Here is a 23,624-nt window from a genome sequence, read left to right on the forward strand (position 1 = left end):
TTGTGCTGTTAAAAATATATATCTTTTAAATGTCCTATGCATTAAATGAAAATGTTTGTAACATGAACTTCTTTAAATAGCTTTTACATCAATAATAGGCCAACATAGAAACTAAATGCTATTTTAGTATAAATAAGAAATACTAATGTCAATGTCACTATGGAACTTAATACTTGTCAATTCGTATATAATATAATAATTGGTTAGGTTAGTGATATTTAAAAAACATGGTTAGTGACTATATTTCCCAGAATAACTGAATGTTATTTACCAATTTCATTATCTCGTATTCTCTATTCTTTATGCCTCCAGGTCCCATTCTTTCCAAATTTTGGTAAGTTTATAAAACTTACAGGGATCTCTACCAACATGTTTTCACTCTTTTCTTTAAAATTTTCTAGTCTTTATTTTTTCTGCCTTTTCACATTCCTTTGCCCGTCTAGCTAGAATTTTCAATCCAAGTTTATAGAAATCTTTCTTGAAACCTTATTAGCAGCAGTTTCCTTTTTTCTGCCTTTTCCCTAATCTTTTCAAGCCTCAGAAGTTCTTGTTTTTTCTTCTTTTGTGTATAACTTTCTAATTGTAGTTTTAGTTTAAACTGGCATTGGTACTCTTTCTGCTAAGTGTTCTTTCTCTTCCTCTTTTTTTAACTTCCTTTAAATATGAGAAACATTTCATTGACACTTATATACTTTTCTGGGGTTTTTTTTGCAAGCTTCAATTGTCAATTTCTTTTTCTTCTTTGTTCCTTTTTACTTTTAATCATCTTCTTGTTTATTATGAAGAAGCATAGGTATATCTTCTGTCTTTAACTTGAAAATTTTCTCCTTTTTTGCTGCATTTAGTTTTCTGATTCTGAATACACTTCTTTTGTTCTAGAGTCAAAAATTTTTACATGGTTTCTCACACTGTTTCACTTCATCCTGTGTTCTTCCAAGATACTGCTCTAGAATGTATCTTGACTTCTCTTTGTTTCTCACTTTTACAAAATTCTGGTGATCATGACTGTTCAGCATCCTTGTTACCCTCATTTGTTGAAAGAAGTTTTCAGAATCTGCTACTTTCTCTGGAAAAGTACATGATGGCACTTTGTCTACAGGAACTTTGCTTGACATTATTCTGAGAGCTGTTGGTGTTTCTGAGTGACTGAAAGCCCATGTGTCAATATTTCTGGATATGGTACTCAATTCATTATTAGTTGTTTTCTCTTCTTTATTAAGCTATCTTATTATTTTAAAGTGTTCATTGTACTTTCTCTGAGCTTTTTAACAAAATCAGGCATGTCACTTCTTTTAACTGATACTGAAATCTTTTTTCATTATTATGTATTTTGGCTAATTGTTGCTGGATTTTTTGTCCTTTCTATTTTCCTGCTTATAATTTATTTTCCAGTTCTTCCACCACACCATGCTCAATTCTGAAGATTTTTTTTTATGAAGAAATGACTGGGTTTGTCTTTTTTCCATTAGTAATTTGATTGAAAAATTTTTCTGCTATATGAGATCTTTGCTTTTTTAGTCCGATTAGCTGGCTTTCTACTTCTAATTTTGAAGCTGAAAAGGTTGAATTCCATCTGAACTAAAAAATTGGCCGTTATTGTGTGCCACAACTGCTGTTATTGTGTGCCACAACTGCTGTGAGGGTGGCCATCTACTCTTATACAATTGCTGAGGCCACTGTGGGCAGGCAGGCCTAGGAATTTGTGCAGGAGGCACTGAAGAACCAGTTTATGGTTCCCTACATGTTCGACTGGGCTTGTGAATGCACCAGAGGAAGAGGAGGGGTGAACTATTCCTTAATTTCTTAATCTATAAAATGGGGTAATATAGTATCTACCTTGTATGGCTGTTATAATGATTGAACTTATATGTAAAATTGGAATAATTTAAAGCTCAGATTATTATTTCTACACAGTTTTTCTATATGCTTATGTTTTTCTGTTTGCTTATTCTTTTTAATGCTACTGGTATTTCTCACATGCCTCATTATCCTTGGATGTCCAGTCATACTTAAAAAAGGTTTGGATCACTAGAGTTTCGTCGTCATTGTGTGAATAGGATGATCTTCTTCATAGGTCTCTCTAATGAGAAGAGTTTGACTGAGAACTTCATGCACATTGGTAGACCAGGGACATCTACTATAAGCCTTCACTTTAGTGACTGGTGAGCAAGAGCCAGACATCAGGCTGTGGATCCCCAAATATGGTTAGCGTCCATATATATCATATTCTTTTTATAGATTTTCAGTTAATATGGCATTTAAGAGAGGGGGTGATGATATCCTACCATAGTGTGAAAAGAATGTACAAAATACAAATAAAATCTTTAGAGAAGTTCTGCACTTGATATGAGACAAGAATCAATTGCTTAATACCAGGTAAAATGCTTTTATCACTTCAAAATAATGTTCTAAGATTTTTTTTTTTTTTTGAAAGTGACATGCAGTTGACACTCTACAATTGAGGATAATTATTGAATCGTGAATTTTTTTTTTGGTAGAATTTTTTTGTAAATATTTTTATAGAATTCTAGAATTGCCTATGGTTTGTTATAGATTCTTTAATTTTATTGATTCAAAAATAGGACAATAACTTTAAAAAAATTTTTTCTCTTGAGATAATGGTGTATGTCTGGGCCAACTTTAAACTCTGGAACCTAGGAGAAAAGGATAAGGCACAGGGGAGGAAATATTCTTCAGTAAACAAGCTCTGTGACTCAAAAGTGGAGTAAAAACTTCCTGTCCAAGTATTGGAGGTAGTCCATAGTTCCACATATTCCTCCGCTTAATTAGGTTTCATAACTTCCTGTGATATCATTTGTTCCTCCTCCCACTCCTCCCCGCCCCGCCAGCTCTGGCTTGAATTAGGACTTCCGTTCCAGAATTCTGCCAAGCCAGTTTCCTTTAGACCAATTATAATCAAGTATTTTCACTAAAGTTTTGTGAAAAGATTCCTGAATGAGAAGCCAGGATAAATAGATTTCTAAGGCCAACTTTCCTTCTTACTATTTGACCTTAGAAACCAATGTTCATATCAAAAAATTCACATTCTTGGAAAGTAGAAAGAGCTGCCTTACAAAGTAATGAGTTTCTTGTCTTTGAAAGTATTCCAGAAGATACTTGAAAACCATTTCTTAAGACATAAAAATTATAGAATTTTTATGTAATAAGAGTGGATTTAATGATCCTAAAAAAAACTCTCTGAACCCTGAAACTTAATGATTTTCTGTTTTAGATCTGTAGAAAGAAAAGAGGAGGGGAGTCAATGAGGAAGGAAAACCCAACCTTGCACGGATTTTGGCCTTGGTCTCTGGAATTGCTCCAGGCTTCCTGAGGTTGTGATCTGCTTGTCCATTCTGACTCCATATTTAGATACACACTTTTTGGTTCAGTAGTCCCCCCACTTATCTATTGTTTGCTTTCCATCATTTTAGTTACCCAGTCATTTGTGGTCTGAAAATATTAAATGGAAAATTCCAGAAATAATTCATAAGTTATAAATCATTTTCCATTCTGAGTAGAGTGATGAAATTTTGAGCCATCTGCTCCATCTTACTCAGGACATGAATCATTCTTTTGTCTAGTGTATCTGTGCTGTATACAGTGGATACACTAGACAAAGGAATGATTCACGTTAGTCACTTAGTCATCCTCTTAGTTATCAGATTGACTGTCATGGTATGGCAGTGCTTGTTATAATTGTTCCATTTTATTAGTAGTAATTGTTAATCTCTTACTGTGCTGAATTTATAAATTAAACTTTATCATAGACGTGTATGTATAGGAATAAAAAAATAGTACAGATGCTTTTTAACTTAACGATGGGGTTACAATCCAATAAACCCATCATAAATGGAAATATTGTAAGATGAAAATGCATTTAATACACCTAACCTACTAAACATCATAGCTTATCCTAGCCTACCTTAAATGTGCTCAGAACACTTGCATCAGCCTAGAGTTAGGCAAAATCATCTAACACAATGAATACACTGTGGAGTATTAGTTGTTTACCTTCACAATTTTGTAGCTGACTCAGAGCTGCGGCTCAGTTCCACTGCAAGCATCACGAAAAAGTATTACACAGCATATCACTAGCCCAGGAAAAGATCAAATATGAAGTACAGTTTCTACTGAATGTATATCGCTTTCACACTACTGTGAAGTCAAAAATCGTAAGTCAGGGATTGTCTTTATAATATAGGGTTTGGTATTTGCGGTTTTAGGCATTCATTGAAGATCTTGGAATGTATCACCTGCAGATAAGGAGAGACTATTGTATCTTTCCATTTTTTCCCAGCATGTCCATATAAGTATCCTCAAGTCAAAGGCAGGTAGAGGCATGTCATTAGTTGGATGCGTGGCCAATCAACGTAAGCACAAGATTTCTTTGAATTCTTATTCTTCATCTAAAAAATCTATGGGATTTAAAATTATACTTCATTGTATATCTGTTTTTGTTTTAATATAAAATAGTATTTTAAATTATCTATCAATGGGGGCAGTGGAGGTGAAGAACTTGACCCAATCTAAGAAGATGTACCTCTGGTTTCTTCTTGTACACAAGGCAAATGCATTCCTGATTAAGAAGCTCAGTTAAACACACTGGACTGTCACTCAGGATTCAGGTTTATTATCCATGATCTATTTTTTCAGAGCCCTTGAGACCTGTTTCCGCAAGGCCCACCTTCTCCAACATACCAGGTCGCCACTCCACATGAAAGGGGCAATCATATCCTGGGAGAGGTTCATGTGTTATTTAAATAACCCCTTCTCAGTTCATTCATGCTTCTCTTTTCACTTGACTCTGTGAACTGTTTACAGTGACATTTTAGTAGAATTATTTCCAACTCTGTCTTAACCCAATCTAAATGTGCCTCACTCAACTAATATAATCCTTGCCCCTGAAAAAGGGTGTATTATGTGTTACATTTTGCTACAATTCATGATGTGTCTTTTGAATTGTGCATTTTATATGATGTGTCAAGGACAATTTAAAAATGCATACTATCATCAATCTCACTGACAACATCTCTAATGGCTTCACTCTGTAGTCAGAATTTTGCCAAATGCAAGCTAAGACTCAGACATCACACACCTGCTCCCTACCTATTCTTTCAGACGTATTATCTTTTGAAAAGACCACCAAGAAAAGAATTCAACCTTGAACCATTTCTTCTCTAATTAAGTCAACAGATATTGTTTCAAGACTATACCTAGGGAATTTATTACTTCAGTTTTAAAAAGTTCTGCCTTCATAATAATTGTTTTTTGATCATTGTAGCCAGTCTGGTAATAACAGATAATAGTCAAGAATTTGTGATGGTTGTCATTTTCAACAATTTTAATGGCATTTTCTAAAAGTGCTTTCACATGAGTTATCACCTGGACTTTATTGTTCCCCCTGGGAGTCTGATCTTCCTCTCATTGTGGTGGTAGCTGGAGGCTGGGATAGGTACTTGACAGACCTGACCCAGTTCAAATAGCTTGAGGGACCGAGACAGATGGCAGGAAGCTCTCATGGCCTCTGCCCTTGTATGGAGGCAAAGAGCAAACAGTAGAGTGAAAGGTCAATGTCGGAATACACAGCTAAATAAGTCACCAAGGCAGGAAGAACCTTAGGCAGGCAACAGATAACTGGCGCAGCCTGTAGGTCAAAGAGCCAATGAAAATGAAAATGAGGACCTGCCACTAGTTGAGCTCTGGGAGGCAGCCGAAAGATGAGCTCTTGCTGCCTCTGAAGTTTAAAGTCATGACAGAAGGGGCACCCTGTGACCCATCAGAGTTTCAGTTTTTTATCTGTTCCCTACTCTCCCTACCTAATAAGGGTTTGGCAAAGATCAAATTCAGTCTTTTATATGAAGTATTATTATTGTTAAAATTTGTGATATATTCAAGAAATATATGGAAAAGTAGACACATAACTTTTCAAAAATGTAGGAAAAAACCCAGCCACATGGTGAGAATATTTTCTTTCTGTGTCAGAACAGAATAGGTAGGACAAAGCATTTTGGTGTGTTATTTTCTTTAAATTTAGTCTGCTCTTGTTAGTTTTTACCAAGTATTTAATTACCATCAGTAATTGCCAAGCATTTGTGATAGTTACAGTTTCTGAACAAATTATCTATTGTGGCAAGTTCTGGTAAATTCACAGATGAAAATTTGTATACAAGAAAAAAAATCCCAACATGAAATAATTGGATTTTTAAAAGACTAGGTCTCAAATTATCCACCTACTTTGACAGTTTTAGTGTCTTGATTAAATATTTTATGATGTTAGTGCTTAAGATAAAATGTAAAAGCTAATTTATAATGATATCTCTTTATGTAAAAGGTTCCCAAGCTGATTTATTACCAGGTTGAAGCAAGTCAGTGAATGGAACAATGTCTAAAGTAAAGAGACTTTGCAATTTTCTTCCACATTCCTAGTCAAACAAGTTCTAAACAATTTATATGAAAAGTAGTGCCTTTAATTTTACAAGAATCCACTTTATTTTCCTATGATATCTCCTTTAGTTTCATTTTTCAATTCAATTTAGTGGCTGCTATGTTCTGTACTAAGTAATAAATTCGGAACACTGTGCTCAATTGTAATTCTTTTTCTGCTAAATATTTCAGGATGTTACATCATCCTGAAAAGGCTTTGGGGAACACACACACACACACACACACACACACACACACACACACACACAATTATTTAATCATAGTTTTGGTTTGGACAGAGCAAGTTAAGGGACTACTTTTAATGCTTTAAGATACATAGAACTATTCACCAGTAGCATTAATAAAGTGCTATAGTTATAATTTAATCTATGAATTCAGAAAATTGGATAGTGATAGATGAGTATTCTGAGGGTTAAAGGATTTTTTTTTTATAAATAAATGGATTTCTAGGATTATTAAAGGAGAAACAAATTGCATGAGTTTTTATATTGTTAGTAACTTATGTTACAAGAGCATTAAAGGTGGTGTAAAATAAAGAAGATGAAGCCAAGAGGATGCTGTAAATAGGACAAAGAAGTGACAGCAAAGCTGGATACAAGTGGAAGAAGCAACTGCTTATGATACACTGCAAGATCTCATGGAATAGTACATGATACAAGAGGTGGCAGCAACAATAGTATAGCGGGAAAGAAAGATGTCTTTGGTGACAGCTTTTTGGTGGGAGGGAACAGGAAAAAACAGGGAAAAGATTAAGGACAGAAAGAGACCAGATGGCGATAGTATTGAGCCAAAACCAAAATATATCATGGACTTAAATCTTAGCAGTAAAGACCTAGTAAAATGGAAAATAGCATAAATAGAAAAAATGGAATTTATTGTTATCAATTTAATGCACTTATATTTTATTTCATCTAGAAAGTATTTAAGATGGATTATTCAAAAAGAAAAGGAGAAGATATTTACAAAAAGATTCATAAAATAGAGCCAATCATGCTTGTCAATACAGTGTAATTATGTTTGAGCATAAAAACTGGAGCTTCTACCTAGCCATGATATAGAGGGAAACTTGATAAATTGTAAAACATTCATTAAATATCATTATCTGAAATAATTACCTACAAATATTTAGGAGATGGAATTTTTCTGGTTAGAGACAAAGCTCCTGTGTGACCTTGGAAGAAATAAGTCATAATCAGTAATAACCTCAATATTGGCTTCACATCAAATAGGTAAATTAAATTTGCATGACTGGTTTTGAGAACAACCTAAGATAAAAACCCATGGCCAGTGACTGAGAGAGAGTTCTGCAAAAGCAATGACAAATATGTTATTGTCCAAATGTATATATAGCCTTCCTGTGATCTGACTTGATCCAAGGACATTGGTTCACATTTCATGAGTGTTTGTGCTATGTGCTAGTTCGCATTTGTGAACAAAATAGTCATAGTCCTCGTCTTCATGGAGCTTACATTTTGGTAGAGGAGTTAGAAAATAAAAAATATAAAAATAAAATAATTACAAATTGTGATAGATGCTAAGAAAAAATTTGACACTGATATCAAGAAGAGTTAAAAGGGTGAAGAAGTGTCCTCTTGTTTCAATAGTATCAGAGAAGGCCTTTTTGAGGAAATGACATTAAGATGAGAATTTGGGGTATATAGAATAGTGAATAGATGCATAACCCAATGCAATTTTTCTTAACTACCTCTCTGCCACACTTTCAATATGTACCATTTATACAGGGTGTTTAAGACTATGAACTCTAGGCAGTTGACCTGGAGTGCAGGCATTCTCAATGGCAACTAAGAAAATTTTATAAATTTTAGAAACTAACAAACTGGTGGTATAGTTAATATCATTTTATAAGAATAAGCTTAACTAATATTTTAGCTCAAATGAAAATTAGGGATGTGTTATGGATTGAATTGTGCCCAATAATTCATATCTTCAAGTGCTAACCGCTAATGTGATGGTATTTGGAGATGTGGTTTTTGATAGGTAATTAAGTTTAGATGAGGTCATAGTGTTGGGACCCCATGATGGGATTAAGTGTTCTTATAAGAAGAGACACAGAGAACTTGCTGTCTACCCCCATCCCTATGTGAGGACACAGTAAGAAGGTGTCCATCTGCAAGTCAGGAAAAGGGCCCTTACCAGGGAATTCAGGGAACTGAATAGGCTAGAACCTTTATCTTGGACTTCCCAGCCTCCAGAACTGTGAGAAATAAATTCTCGTTTTTTTAAGCCAGGCAGTCTGTGGTATTTTATTATGGCAGCCTGAGCTGACTAATACAGAGATGGAGCTGAAGAAATAGTAGACTTAGAGAGGCAAGTCATGAGATAAAAATACCAAAATGTGTTCCATATGTTTGTATTAAGGCCTAATTGTTCTACTGACAAACATGTAGTGAGTCCAAGTATTTCTTTCACATTCAAAGGGGTCCTCTGGATCTTGGAAATGGCTGCAAGTTTCCCTGTACTGGGCAGCCCGATTCTCACCAGCCCCCAGATTACACAAAAGTACTACCTACAAATATTAAGGGGATATCTCAATCAGTCTGCATATCAATAGCTAATAATTCTCCTTAGATCAATAATGCAACATAGCGGTGTTTTTAATTGATTCCTTTTTATTGGAAAAAGTTTTGTTTGCATAAAAAATGAAGTGAAAACAAATATACAATGAAAAGTAATTCTCTTGATTCAGTAGCAAAGTCTCCATCCTCCTTCTCTAAAGGCTACCAATGACAGTTTCTTGTGTATAAATTAAGATATACTTAATGCACACACAAGTATTGATATTTGTATTACAGTTGTGCATCACTTAATGATGAGGATATGTTTTGAGAAATGCATCATTAGGCAATTTTGTCATTGTGCGATCATAGAGTACACTTATACAAACCTAGATGGTGTCGCCTACCACACACCTAGACTATATGGTATAGTACAGCTTATTGCTTCTAGGCTACAAACCTGTACAGCAGATTAGTGTACTGAATACCATAGGCAATTGTAACATAATGGTATTTATGTATCTAAACACACCTAAACATAGGAAAAGTCATAAAAATACAGCAAAAAAATATTTAAAATGGTATAGGGTACCTATCATGAATAGAGCTTGAAGAACTGGAAGTTGCGCTGGGTGTCAGTGAGTGAGTGGTGGGACATTACCATACACTACTATAAACTTCATAAACACTGTACACTTCAGCTTCCCTAAATTTAATAAAAAAAAAAAAATAGCATAGCATTGCACTACAACATTATGACAGGTACAGTGTCACTAGGCAATAGGAATTTTTCAATTCCATATAATCGCTTAGGACCACCACCTTATATGCTGGTGTCTGTTGTTCACCAAAATATCGTTATGTGGAGCATGACTGTACACACACACACATGCATTTAAATACAAATGGCAGAATTGTACAAATAATACCCTGTGCCACCTTTTCTTTCAATTAACTATATCTTGGAGGTCATACAGTGCATTCTATGTATCTTAATTTATTTAACTCGTTCCCCATTGGTGCTTCTATTTATATTCCCAGTCTTTTCTATTATTAACAGTGCTGAAATGGACATCATGTGTAAATACTTTTGTGCACATGTGTGAGTATAGCTGGTGGACAAATTCCTTAGAATTGCTGAGTTGAAGGAGATGCACATTGAAAATTTTGAATTTAAATTTTTCCATATATTTTTCAATTATATCACAAATTTTAACAACTGTACCAATACTGATATATTAGACTTCACATTTAAACGAATCAAATTGCCTTCCAAAGAGGGAACACCAATTTACATTCCCAACAATAACAAATGAAAATGTCTATGTGTCATAATATGCTATGAATGCTTTACTTAAACAACTCAACAACCTTAGTAGTAGGTATGATTATTATTTCCAATTTAAAACCGAGTTAACCGAGGCACAAGAAGGTAGAGCAACTTGACAAAAGTCACACGATTAAGTAACTAAACTGAGAGCTGAGTTCGACATCTACTCTCTTACCCACTATGCTGTGCCTTCCTGAGTTTCTGTCCTAGCTCTCTCACTTAAAGCCGATGATGTTTTCCAAGTTATTTACCTCTCTTTCGTAATTTCTGTTTAAGAAAAGGGGAGATGAAATTGATATTAGGATAAAATAAGACAGTGTGAGGAAAAGCATGTGCAAAAGGGGCTAAACATTAAGTTCTCTTCCTCCCTGTTGAGATAATATATGAATCATAGGGAAGAATAAACAGTCACCCTGGCTAATCCTTTTCAATGACATGGAAATTAAAGAAGAAACTGTGACCCTTTTCAATGTTAAGGCTATAGCAACAAAACAAAAATGAGAATTTGTGCATAACTCCCTGTCTTTCTGGTACAGTATTTAATTCTGATTGTTCTTGGCCTAGCTTCTTCATAGTAATATAGATTTCTACCCCTAGGGAGTCTAAGAAGTAGGAGTCATTTAAAACTCCTGTAACTAATTTCCTCAGCTATTCAGGAAATTTCTCAAAATTTGGTTTACTATCAACAGTCTTTGGCTAATGATAAACTGAGAGCAAATGTCAACCTATGAAGAAAATATATTCATGAAGGGAATATATTTATGTTCAGCTACAGAGTATGTTGTGGCTTAAGGTTTACAATGAGTCAGAAAAAACTTTATAATGGTAAGTGAGATCTGCTTATCAAAATATTGTCAATGTATCATTAAATTTTGTTTCTGTTAATATGATAAAGCAGTGGAGTTGATAGTTATTGAACAGCTCTTTTCTTGGGAGTAGATCTCAGGAACAAGCAGTCCAAAGAGGAGGTCCTTGCTTTTCACATAGAAAGTTATAAAAGGAGGGCCTATGCTCTGATGTATGAGGGCTGGGATGGGAGCAGAGCTTAGGCTGAGGCTACCGTGACTCAACTGTAGCCATTTTGTCTAGCTGACGCCTTAAAGATATGGCCTTATTCCCTTGTTTCTATTCTCTGGGCTTGGGTAGGATAAGGATCGGTAAAACTGTGTTGCTGGAAACTACTAACCACACATGCCAATGCAGCCTTCAATGGACCTTCTCTTTAGCATCCACAATCCAAGGACTGCACCAGAGAGATGACTCACGCACTTCTCTTTCTCCAAACATGTTCCCTTCACAGTGTACAGGATATCTATATATAACTTCACACTGTGACCTGTCTCTCCTCATCTGAGTGATGAGCAGAGCTCAGTAAAACAGGCTCAAAATGGGAAGCAGGACATTTAGACATGGCTGAGTTGATATAATGGTTGTGATGTGACTCAGAAAACTCACAACCACATAAAAATGTCAAAAATCAAAGGAAACATTGTTTTTACAACCAGGTTATAAAACAACAAACATCCTGACAATTACACCAAGTCTATCCTTCACTTCTCACTCTCACCTGATCTGTTACCTTGTATCTGTGAGCCTTGATGCTCCCCTAATCCTTGTCTCATCTACAATATGCTCCTTACCCTATTCCCTCTACTCCAATGGCAATAGTGTTAACCAGCAATGGTGTGAGGCTGATATTTTTCCATTCATTTTTTCCACAAATATTTACTAAGGGCCAGACACTATTTAAAGCACCAGAATGAATGTGCTTTACTTTCTTTTTCCTTCCTTCTTTCTCTCTCTCCCTCCCCTCCCCCTCTCTCCCTCCCTCCCTTCTTTCTTTTGTAGATTACATAATTATTTTTCATAGAAAATTTAATCTTTTGTCTTTTTTTAGCTGAATAAAATATTTCTAATTTCAAGATAGCCAAGTCACCATGTCATAGCACCAAATAGCACCAAAAAATGCTTCAGCTCATAGAAAATATTCTTATGTGGTGTAATTTCAAAAAGAAATGATCACAGTTTGGCAAAAGATACTTTAAATGATCTTATCTATAAAAGGTTCTATTCATCCCATTACCACTATTGTACACTTACAAATATTGTACACTTTCAAGAGACTTGTACAAAGAAAATCTGTCTCTGACTTTTCTCCAAATTTAGCAAATCTAGATATTTTACAATCACCTGTTTTAGCTTAGGAGAAACACAATTTACTTCTTCATTTAAAAATTGTATGTACTCTGGTCAAAATAGAACAATTCATGCTGTTAATGTACCTCTTCTGATCTCATGTATAACAAAGGTATATGAAAATATAAAAGGGAAAATTCAAAACACATGTCTGGATTCAAAACCTGTTGAGCATCCCTGTGTACCAGAAACAAGAGAAATGTAAAGAGTTAAACAGAACTAAGGCTGCAGCCTCACTGGGCTCCAGTCCTGAAGTAGATAGTGGCAACTGGGAATTCAGGAAAGGAAAATTAAAGGTGTTCTGTAAAAATTAGAAGACTGAATCCAGGTTTAAAAACAGGGACTAAGTGGGGCTGCTCCTGGTGAAAGGAATTTGAAAATCTTCAGCCACCCACTACCTTGGGTGATGGCTTTGTAGAGTGCTTTCAAAGCAAATGACCAAACTGCCCTTGTACCTGAGGAACTGCACCAAATGCCCCTGGCCTAGGTTGGGACCTGATGTCCTGTCCTTGCTAAGACGTTGAGCAGGTGTTCTGCAGTGCCACACAGTATCTAATTTGGAGGAAGCATTTAGGAAGTTGGGAGAACAAAGCTTCAAAACCACCAGATAGAGAAGTACGAAGAAAAAAAAGGAAGCCGGGGGAATCTCTTTCAAAATGAGGCTGCAGAACAAAATTTTAAAACATATGGAGAATTCTCATGCTGTGAAAGTGATCTAGGCAAAATTCAACAATTGCAACAATTTCGTTCCAGGTGGAATTTTATAGAACCGTTTAACCAAAACTTTAGAATAAGTATGATTTGAATGTTTAAGGAGAAAAATGAAAATTATATTAATTTTTTTAGAAAAAAATATGAAAAAACAGATTAATGAAACAAGCCAGGTAAATTAAAAGCATAATGACCAGATATCTTGGAAATTAAAAATCTATTGATTGAAATAAATTCTTAATCCCTTTCACATTTTTCACACATCCTCCTAATGCCTCCCCCATCTGGTGATTATCACTTCGTTCCCTGAATCTGAATTTGTTTCTATTTTTTTCTATTTTTTTAGATTCCACGTATAAGTGAAATTATATGGTACTTGTCTTTCTCTGACATATTTCACTTAGCATAATACTATTAAGGCACATCTATGTTGTCACAATGGTAAGATTTCAGTTATAAAAATAGTCACAGGGATGTCAAGTACAGCATAAGGAATATAGTCAATAACTTTGTAATTATGTGTGATGTCAGATGGGTACTAGACTAATCGGGGTGATCACTTTGTAAGGTATAATCATTATGTTGTATACCTGAAGCTAATATAATATTGTATGTCAACTGCAATTGAAAAATAAATTTTTTTAAAAAGTAAGTGCTAGGTAAAGGGAAAATGTCCTCTAGCAAAAACAAAATAAAATGAGAGCAACAAATGATGTTGGACTAAGTGAATAGATACATTCTTTTTCTCACATGTAATATATAAAGCATTTACATAAGCAATTGAATACATTTAGAGTCAGGTTTGCTTAGAGTTGTTTTAAAAATCATCCAAGGTAACTTTTTGGGAAACATGGCTGGCTGTGTCCTCTCAATGGCGTTGTGCCTATAAAATGGAAAACATTTGCAAGTTCTTGCTAAAATAATGACTATTTGAGCAATAATCATTGTAAACAGTATGAATAAATTACTCTTCTAAAAACAAAAGAAATAAAAAATTCAAAAGTTGCAGTAAACTTTAGAACAGAGACAAGGAGAAAATAATAAATAAGAAAATATTATTGTGAATTCATCCAGATCACAGCATAGGGAATAAAAAGTGGAAGAACGTTAAGTAAAGAGATCATACACCCCAGTAGGCCTGGGAAAGTTGCAATTTACATCTGTTGTCCTGATGTAATTTTTCATGGCACTCCCCTTAACTCTTAATTATGTCCCAGTTTAGGCAATAAGTTGTATGGTCACCCAAGTGTTGAGAAATATATGGAATAGACTGAAAAACAAATAAGACTGCTAAAAGGAAAGAATAGAGAAAGTCATAAAGGGTATTTGAAGAGAAAAGAGCTGTGAATTTTCCAAATTTGAATAAAGACATGCATCCTCAAATTGAAAGTGACTTATAAGAACCAAGAAAGATCTACAGTCATCCTTGGTAATTGTGGAGGATTAGTTTCCAGGACACCCTGCTCCTCTCCTCCCCTCCGCAGTGGATACCAAAATTCACTCACGTGCAAGTCTTTTTCTATAAATGATATGGTATTTGCATATAACCTATGAATTCCTCTCATGTACTTTAAATCTACTCTAGATTACTTATAATACCTAACACAATGTTAATGCTATGTAAATGGTCATTATACTGTATTGTTTAGGGAATAGTGACAATAAATAAAGTCTCTACATGTTCAGTGCAGACACAACCATTATAGGCCTAACTACATTGCACATGTCAGCAACAACATAACTTTTTTCCAAGTATTTTTTATCCACGTTTGGTTGAATCTGTGGATGCAGAAACCATGGATACAGAGGGATGACTGTATAAAAATAAATTCACACCTAGACTCATCATACATAGTTAAACTGGAAAGCATTAAGAATTAAGAGACAATCTTACCAACTTCCAGGAGAAAAGACAGATTACTAACAAAAATGCTTAATTAAATATTAGACCCAGAAGGTTTCTCACCAGCAACAAAAGATGCTATAAAACAATAAAGAAATATATTCAACGTAATGAGGGGAACTGTTAGTTTAGAATATTACATAGAGATAACAAGGCAAAAAAATGTTTCTAGAAAATATTCAACCTGTAATTGATTGATGTATATTTAGGTTTTAGGGCTTTAGAGGAGGATAAAAATACTAGATAACTTTAGATAATTTTATAAATAAATTATAGTTTTTCTTTTAAGAGAATTTGAAAGTTTATTGATATGGTTTCAGAGTCTATACTATATCTACTCTATATCTACTCTTTTTATTGAGGTATAATTGACATGTAATATATTAGTTTCAGATGTACAGTATAATGATTTGATATCTGTATACGTTGTAAAGTAATCACCACATAAGTCTGGTTATCTAACATCTCTTTACCACACATAATTATATTTTTTTTCTTTTTTTTCCTCATGATGAGGATTTTTAAGATCTACTCTTTTAGCAGCTTTCAAATATGCAATACAGTTTTATTAACTATAGTCACACTGCTGTTTATTATATTCCCATGACTTATTTATTTTATAGCTGGAAGTTTGTACATTTTGACCTCCTTTACGCATTTCACCCTCCAGGCCCCCTAGCAACTACTGGTCTGTTTACTGCTTGGGTTTTTTGTTTGTTTGTTTTGTTTTTAGATTACACATATAGGTGAGATTATATAGTATCTGTTTTGCTCTGTCTGATTTATTTAGCATGATGCTCTCAATGTCCATCCATGTTTTTCCAAATGGCAAATTTTATTCTTTTTCTATGTCTGGATAGTATTCTAATATGTGTGTGTATGTGTGTGTGTATCACATATTCTTTATCCATTCATCCATCAATGGACACAAATTGTTTCTATATCTTCACTATTGTAAATAATGCCATGAACATGGGGTGCATGTATATTTTCAATTTAGTGGGACTTTTTTTTTTTCAAAAAATACCTAGAAATGGAATTGCTGGACCATATGGTAGTTCTGTTTTTAATTTTTTGAGGAACTGCCATACTGTTTTCCATAGTGGCTGCACCAAGAAGGAAATGTGTGTGTGTTTTTTAAAATAATGATGATGGGTCAATTCATTATCCATATGGGAAAAAATAATCTTGATATTCTACATAACATATGAAAAAATATTTTGATTAGGTGGGAGGTGCATGTATACATGAAAGAAAAGATAACAGAATATCTATGACTTTAGGATAGGCAAGTAATTTTTTAGAGAAAAATATTAATAAGTGAGACATAATTAAGAACCTTTGTTCCTCAAAAGACCCTAGTAAAACTGAAAATAAACTACACACTGGAGAAAATACTTTCAGTATTTTATAAAAGTTTATTATTCATAATACGTAAAATGTTTCTATGAAGCAATATAAAAATAGTCCACAGAAAAATGCCCTTGAACATTGAACAAGTAACTTATGGAAGAGAACAGATAAATAGATGATAAGTGACAAAATACTCAACATCATTATTTACCAGGGAACTGAAAATTGTGTACATGTAACTACACACTTAGAGTAGGTAAAATCTAAAGAAACTAGTAGAACCACATATTGGTGAGGATGTGGAGCAACTAGAGCTTTCATGAACTATATATGAGAATATAAATTTATACAAACACTTCAGAAAATGGTTTGGCAATAACTACTAAATCTGAACACAGGCATAGCCTATAACCCAGTAATTTCAGCATCTTACTCCTACATATATACCTAACATAGCTATGAATGAAAGACCAGAATAAGAAATGTCTAAAACAGCATTTATCATAATTACCAAACACTGAAAACAATCTAAATGACCAGCAAGAATAGAATGAATGAATAAATTGTGGTGCATTCACGCAATGGAATACTCCACAAAAAGTAAATGAATGAGTAACCAGTGCATCCAACTTCATAGGTAGATATAGCAACATAGAATTGAGCAATAGGACTGAGACACAAAGAGTTCATATTTTACTATTCTATTTAAGTAAAGTTCAAAACAGGCAAAGCTAATCTATGGTAATTGAGACAGAATAGTTGTTAACCTTAGGAAAGAGGAGAGACTGGGAGAGAGCAGGAGAGGAGGCTTGGAGTGCTGGCAGTGTTCTACTTCTTGATCTCGATTATTGTTACATGGGTATATTTACTTTCTGAAAATTCATTAAAATGTACACTTATGCATATGCTTATTTCTGTATGTTTACATAAAAGAGGGAAAAAGCAAACTTTTGGTAATTAATGTATGAATATAAATCTTAATATCTTGCAAATCAATAGCTGAATCAAAAGGAGGATGAATAAGGAACTTGGAGGATTTGAAGGAAGAGGAAGAGAAGGAAGATAAAGGGAGAAAAAAGGAAAAAAAATAAAAATATAGACCCCTTTATCAATCCAACAGAACGTAAGATTGTAGGGGGAAAAAAGGAAAATGGGTAGTAAGCAGAAAACACAAATGACGGTGGTAAAAATAAGCCTAAATGTGTAAGATATCTGATTGAATTTGAATAGATAAAACTCACCTATTAAAATACAGAGATTATCAGATGGAGTAATAATAATATAAATACATCTATATGCCAGTTATAAAAGGCACACCTAAAATCAAACCAAAAAGAAAATTTGAACATAAAGTTTTGAAAAACTAAGTAGATCTTATAGTAAGGTGCATTACAAAAAAGTAGAGAATAATCACCAAGACAATAAAAACTTTTGCACCTAATAATATAACATTGTATTAGAGCAAACCAACAGTATTACAAAGTAAAATTGACAAATCCAGAACAATAGTAGGAGGTTTCAAACACTTCAGTGAAAAACATATATCCAATAGAGAAAGATAGTAAGAATATAGAATATTTGAAGAACTAGGCTGTACCCAGTCTCTTTTCCTATTCCTACCCATCTCTAAAATATACACACCAAAATCCTTAGGCTACTGAGAATTAAGTAGAATTCAATAACCAGCTCTTAAGCTGTATCTGCTAGAGGAAGACCCTCACTCAGAGAATATGGAAGGGAACTTAAAGAGAATTCACGCAGACTACACCATAACTAAAAGTCTACATACAGGACTCATTGAAAATATGAACAAGGTGAAAATATAATGACATGAGAATTATTCAGACAGAACAAAAAATATTATGAAAAAAAGTAAAGCAACAAGAGCAACACAGGAAAACATCTCATTATACTATAGAAAGTTTTTTTTAAGAACGAGAATAAAATAATAGCTTAAATATGAGATGAAAACAACACAAAATGAAAGAAAAATGGAAATTGAAAATATAGAGAAACAAATTGAAACAAAATAACACTGTTACAGAACTAATAAACAAATTGCATACAGAAAAGAATCAAATGGACATGGCTGCAAAATAAATTATTTACACAGAAAAGGCTTGAGATAAGCACAGGATAATCAAAGGAAAAAGATAATGTGATTAATGGAAATAGAAGATAATAGCTCTGGAGGCATGGCAAAAATGACATTATATAAGTGTCCCTGTGTTGAAGAACTTAATAAATGAATCAGAACGAGTATTCCTGTAGAAAATAGAAAAATAATCCTGAAATGCAAGAATAAGAGACTTCACAACTCAAAAGTTTATGTCATACTCTAAGACAAATAGATTCAACAGTATCAATTAAACCATATTCTTCTTATTGAACTTTGAAAATAATATAAAATTCTCCAGATATCCAGAGACAAATAATAAGTCTCTTATAATTGAGAACAAAAGTAGACTGACCTCAGTCTTCCCCAGAGTAACATTCTAGACTAGAGGACAATAGAGCAATGCCTACTAAACTCCAAAGGAAAATAAATCTGATCCAAAAATACTATATCCAGCCAAGATTCCATTCACTTAAAAAGACCATAAACAGATATTCCCAACGGTGAAAAAATAAAAGGATTATATCATGCATTAACTGTCTTGAGGAGGAAAAAAATGACTCAGTGATGGAATATAGCCAATCAAGAAATGAACAAAGACACCATGGTAAATGGTGACTCTTGCTATATTGAATACTAAAACATAGTAATGTCAGAGCATTATGAGAAAGTGTGAACCAGTGTTCTACACCCAGCCAAGAGGTTCTTTTGGTTGAAAGGACATAGACACATACAGTCTGCCGTAGTATGAAAGAACTCAGGGAATACAGCATTTACGAAGTATCTTTGATAAACATCTTGAAATAAAATTCATACAATAAGAGGAGATCCAAATTTAGAACTTAAGAATGAAGATGTAGTAAAAAAAATGATGATAAACATTAAATCTATTTAAATATAGAACTAAAAACAAGAGTAAGAAATATGATTATGAAACAATATTGTCAAAACTTTAAAATGTTTAACTTCAGTGGCTTAATGTCAAGTAAAATAAAGTTAATTTTTTTTTAAATTAAAAACAATGTAGATTCTGATAATGATTCAAGGTGACAGACTGAGTATATATGTTGATCAGCTGTCTCCCAAGACTGGATTAACGTAATAGTAAAAATATAAAAAAGATCAAATAGGACAAGGTAAGGGCAGTAGTTGACAAAAAGAGTCCAGTAAGTTTCCAAAAGCCTGAAAAACAGATGGAGGGGTGAAAGTGTGTGAAGAGTTCTGGGCACAAAGAAGCCAGGTTGGATAGAGGCTTAGAGGTGATAAAAAATTTAAAAAAATTAATTAAAAATGTAAAATGTAAATATTATTTACTCATCCTATGTTCCTCACCTACTCTTAGCCCCAAAACCAAATCAAAATTAAATAAGACAGTTTGTTTTCAAATAAATAGTCCCAAAGTAGAGATGTTAACATTTTGGATAAAACCTATTCTACTCATTTAAAGATTCTTCAGCTTAAAAGCCAACTAACCATTCACCTTTAAACCACTTACACAGAATTTCCAGTCCACTTTTTCATTATTCTAAAGCCATGAACAACTATGAATTATCTGACAGTTGAAGAAAAATAGTTAAAGAATAAGACTAAGATAAACATGATAAAGTACTCCAAGGAAGAAAGATAATTAAAGAATGGAAAATAACTTTAAATATTCCAATTATTATTATACTGGAGATATGCTAAAGGCTGTTACATGCATACAGCAAGAATAGGCTCTATGAAAAAGGCACAGTGAAATAGCAAGAAAAAACACTTAGAAAATTTATATATAGCTATTAAAAACAAATAAACAAGGGAGAAGAAAAATCTCAAATAATGGATGGGAACATCCCACAGCTGAGGATAGATATAGGTGTTCAGATTGAGAAGACCTAGGAAATGTCCAGTATGAGTGAAATAAACACCTATTCATAAATATAATATTGATAGATTTGAGAATACCAAGGATAAAGAGAAGATCCTAGAAGTTTTCAAAGAGAAAAGATAGCAACACTGACTTCTAACATGTAAGGAGAATTGCCTCCAAAATTCTGACAAAAACTGATACTGAACTTAAAAGTCCTTTTTTTTTTTTTTTTTGGTTCAACAATTTTATAGAGGAGGAGAATACAAATAAATCCTCTGTCTTCAGATCATGGCAATTTTAATCTATCCTATAAACATAGCCACTAAAATCTATTATTAGGAGAAAATGTGGTAGTCAAACAGGGAAGAACTTAAAAGTTTTTAGCTAGCCAAATTGTTAATCAAGTATGATGGTAGAAAAAAGTATCTTCAAATATCTAAGGACTCAGAAAATTTATCTCCCATGCAGCCTTCTTTACAAGGTTCCTTAAGATGGCCCAGAAAAAAACAAGAAAGTAAGAATGAGAAAGGCATAGGATGTAGAAAACAATAAATCTAACCTGGGACAATGAATGGAAGACTTAAGATGACTTCAAAATCAGTCCCGAAGTAAGGTCTAAAAATAAGTATGAGATAAAAAAATAAAATAAAATGTGTGTGTGTTGGGGGAGAGTTCCATAGACTTGATAGTATCCTTGAAATGAAGAACAAACCTAAGGATTGGCTAAAGAAAAAGGAAAATCATTCAGAAGTTTTGAAGGGGAGGGACACTGTACACAAATACTGTATGTTATCATGTAGTCATTGGTTCAGTAATGAACCGTATTTACATAGTTATAATAATGTAAAGTAATACTTGATTTTTCAACTTTTAAAGTCTAACCAAAAACAAAGCATGAAAAACTTAACTAAGGCAGTTTTTTTAGTCTTGCTATTATGAAAGTAAAAACAGCTTGCAAGAGTAAAAGACCAAAAGAGGCAAGGAATTGAGGGCCTCACCTTAAAAGGTAAGGGAGTCAAGATAGACTATCACTACTGGGACACAAATAAAAGGAAAATATATATTATTGGCGATACAAAAGTGACTAAAAGAGGAAGAGTAGTTAATGTGGCAGGAAGGAGAGAGGGGAGTGTGTAAGTGAGCTAAATTCTCATTTACCATGGCAGGAAGTCTAAAATAGATAATCCAAAAAATCAGAACTAATTAATTCAGAATTTTAAAAATCTAAAACAAAAATACAATGATATTAATATCTCTCTTCAAAAATATTTTTTGCTGTTTATTCATCTATTTAAATAAGTGTATATTTACAATAATATTTAATATTTCCAAATGATGAGATTTAAAGAGTTTTTACATCATTCTTTGTATCTTTCTGTATTCCTTGAATAATTTATTTCTTTATGTCACTTTTATAACAACGACATCATTATTGTATATGCTGAATACTGAGAGGATGATCGGTAGAATTAAATAATAGGATGAAAGTAGAAGCAGGGAGGCCACTAAACTATTACAAAAGCCCAAGTGAGAAAATATGGTGGTGTGGATAGGATGCTTACACTGCAAATGAAGAGAAACAGCCTGTTTCATGATATAATTTGAAAGGAGGGAAAAAAAGGACTCATTGGCTTGAATGTTGATGGTAGACAGAAGAGGAATCAAGGATGATGCTGAAGTTTCTCCTTTGAGCTACTAGGAAGCATGAAGGCCATGGACAGAACATAATGCGTTATTTTCAGGTTGAGACAGGTAGAGGCAGGTCTGAGAGTTTGGTGTCATGGCCTAAATTTGAATATCTGAGGAACATACAAGTAATAATCATATAGTTAGTTGCTTACTATACAAGTTGAAGCTCAGATAAGTCTATGCTGGGTATATAAATTTGGGATTTGTCAGCAAATAGGCAGGCTATGACAGCAGTAAGTAAAGCATAAAATAATCTTAGGGCCATTAATACTCTCTAACTATTTACTTTAGTTATTAGATCAGAAATCTTAGTCAATTTTATTTCATTGTTTTCATTTTTCAGTAGACTAAATTCTGTTTTATCCATTTCTCTAAGTAAAAGAATACTAATATATGGTTAGACATACATGGATTCATAGAATGTTGAAACTTAATAAATCTTAGATGTTATATACTCTAATTCTTATTACACAGATAAGAAAACTGAGGCTCAGTTTAAGTAATTTTCCTAAAATGAAAGAATTAGTTGGTGGCAGAAGTAGAAATAAAACATAAGTTTTTAGATTCTCAATCTGTTAGTGTGAAAGGCCCCCCGACACACACATCCTGCATTAAAAAATCAAAAAGGGCTTGTTTATCAGACTCTACCAAAGTCAAGTGAAAAATCAATCTTCCCCAGTTTCTTTGGGTGGTAATCTGAGAATGTATTGCAATATTGCATACTTCAGAAGACATGTGTAAATCATTTTTTAAATCACAGGTAAAGAATTATATTGACTATATTTTGAAAATAAGAATCTGTTTGTCTATATTACCAAATAATTTCTTTTTTGTTCCAGTTATTTCTTAGATTCATAGTTTATTTTTTCCCCTAATTCCAATATCTTCCTAAATTTCAGCCTAGAAAAATTTCCAAAAGGAGAGGAAAATTACTCCTCACTTGTATTTTTGTCATTTGATTAATTTTTTTCAAATTATATCCAAATGATTCTTCTTGTTTTTCACACTCCAACAGGCAGCCACCTGCCACCTCCTTCAGAAAGGAAATATTCCATCAAATTTTCTACATAAATAACTTCTATCCTAGAAAATGCACAGAGCAGTATTTACCCTTACTTTTACAAATATTTCAGTTGGATTTTGTAGTGTTATGCTAATATGCCTTTGTGGATATTATATTTAATCTCTCCCATTCTCTTTTGAGATCAAAATTAGTTCCTTTCACCTAAAACATTTTCAGTTGAATACTAACCTTTACTACTTTTGAAAATGTTCTTTCAGATATTTTTCTGTATATTTATGAAGCATGGAGGTGATTCTGTAATTAGTTTCTGAATAATGTTCTGTTAGGCCATATAACCACTGTGTACCCCCCAAAAGCTTCCAATTTCATTTATTCCTACTTCTGCATGTGGGCAAACTTAGGATGCGCTAACAAATGTGAAAAATATATTTTCCTATTACTCTTACTCCGATGTGCATGGATGGCATGGGGTGGATGGAGAAGGCCACGAAGC

At 33.4% G+C, this 23,624-nt stretch overlaps 1 non-coding gene and 1 pseudogene across 1 annotated transcript; both read right to left on the bottom strand.

The window, feature by feature from the left end:
* Positions 1–411: 411 nt before the first annotated feature.
* LOC112474602 lies at positions 412–1,459 on the bottom strand (annotated as a pseudogene).
* A 19,185-nt stretch (positions 1,460–20,644) lies between these two features.
* On the bottom strand, positions 20,645–20,784 carry LOC112474674. The gene has a single exon (XR_003044527.1). It is a non-coding gene; the product is annotated as a small nucleolar RNA SNORA29 (small nucleolar RNA).
* Between the last annotated feature and the right edge of the window lie 2,840 nt (positions 20,785–23,624).

Source organism: Pteropus alecto, unplaced genomic scaffold (genome assembly GCF_000325575.1).
Source record: "Pteropus alecto unplaced genomic scaffold, ASM32557v1 scaffold7, whole genome shotgun sequence".
Lineage (NCBI taxonomy): Eukaryota > Metazoa > Chordata > Mammalia > Chiroptera > Pteropodidae > Pteropus > Pteropus alecto.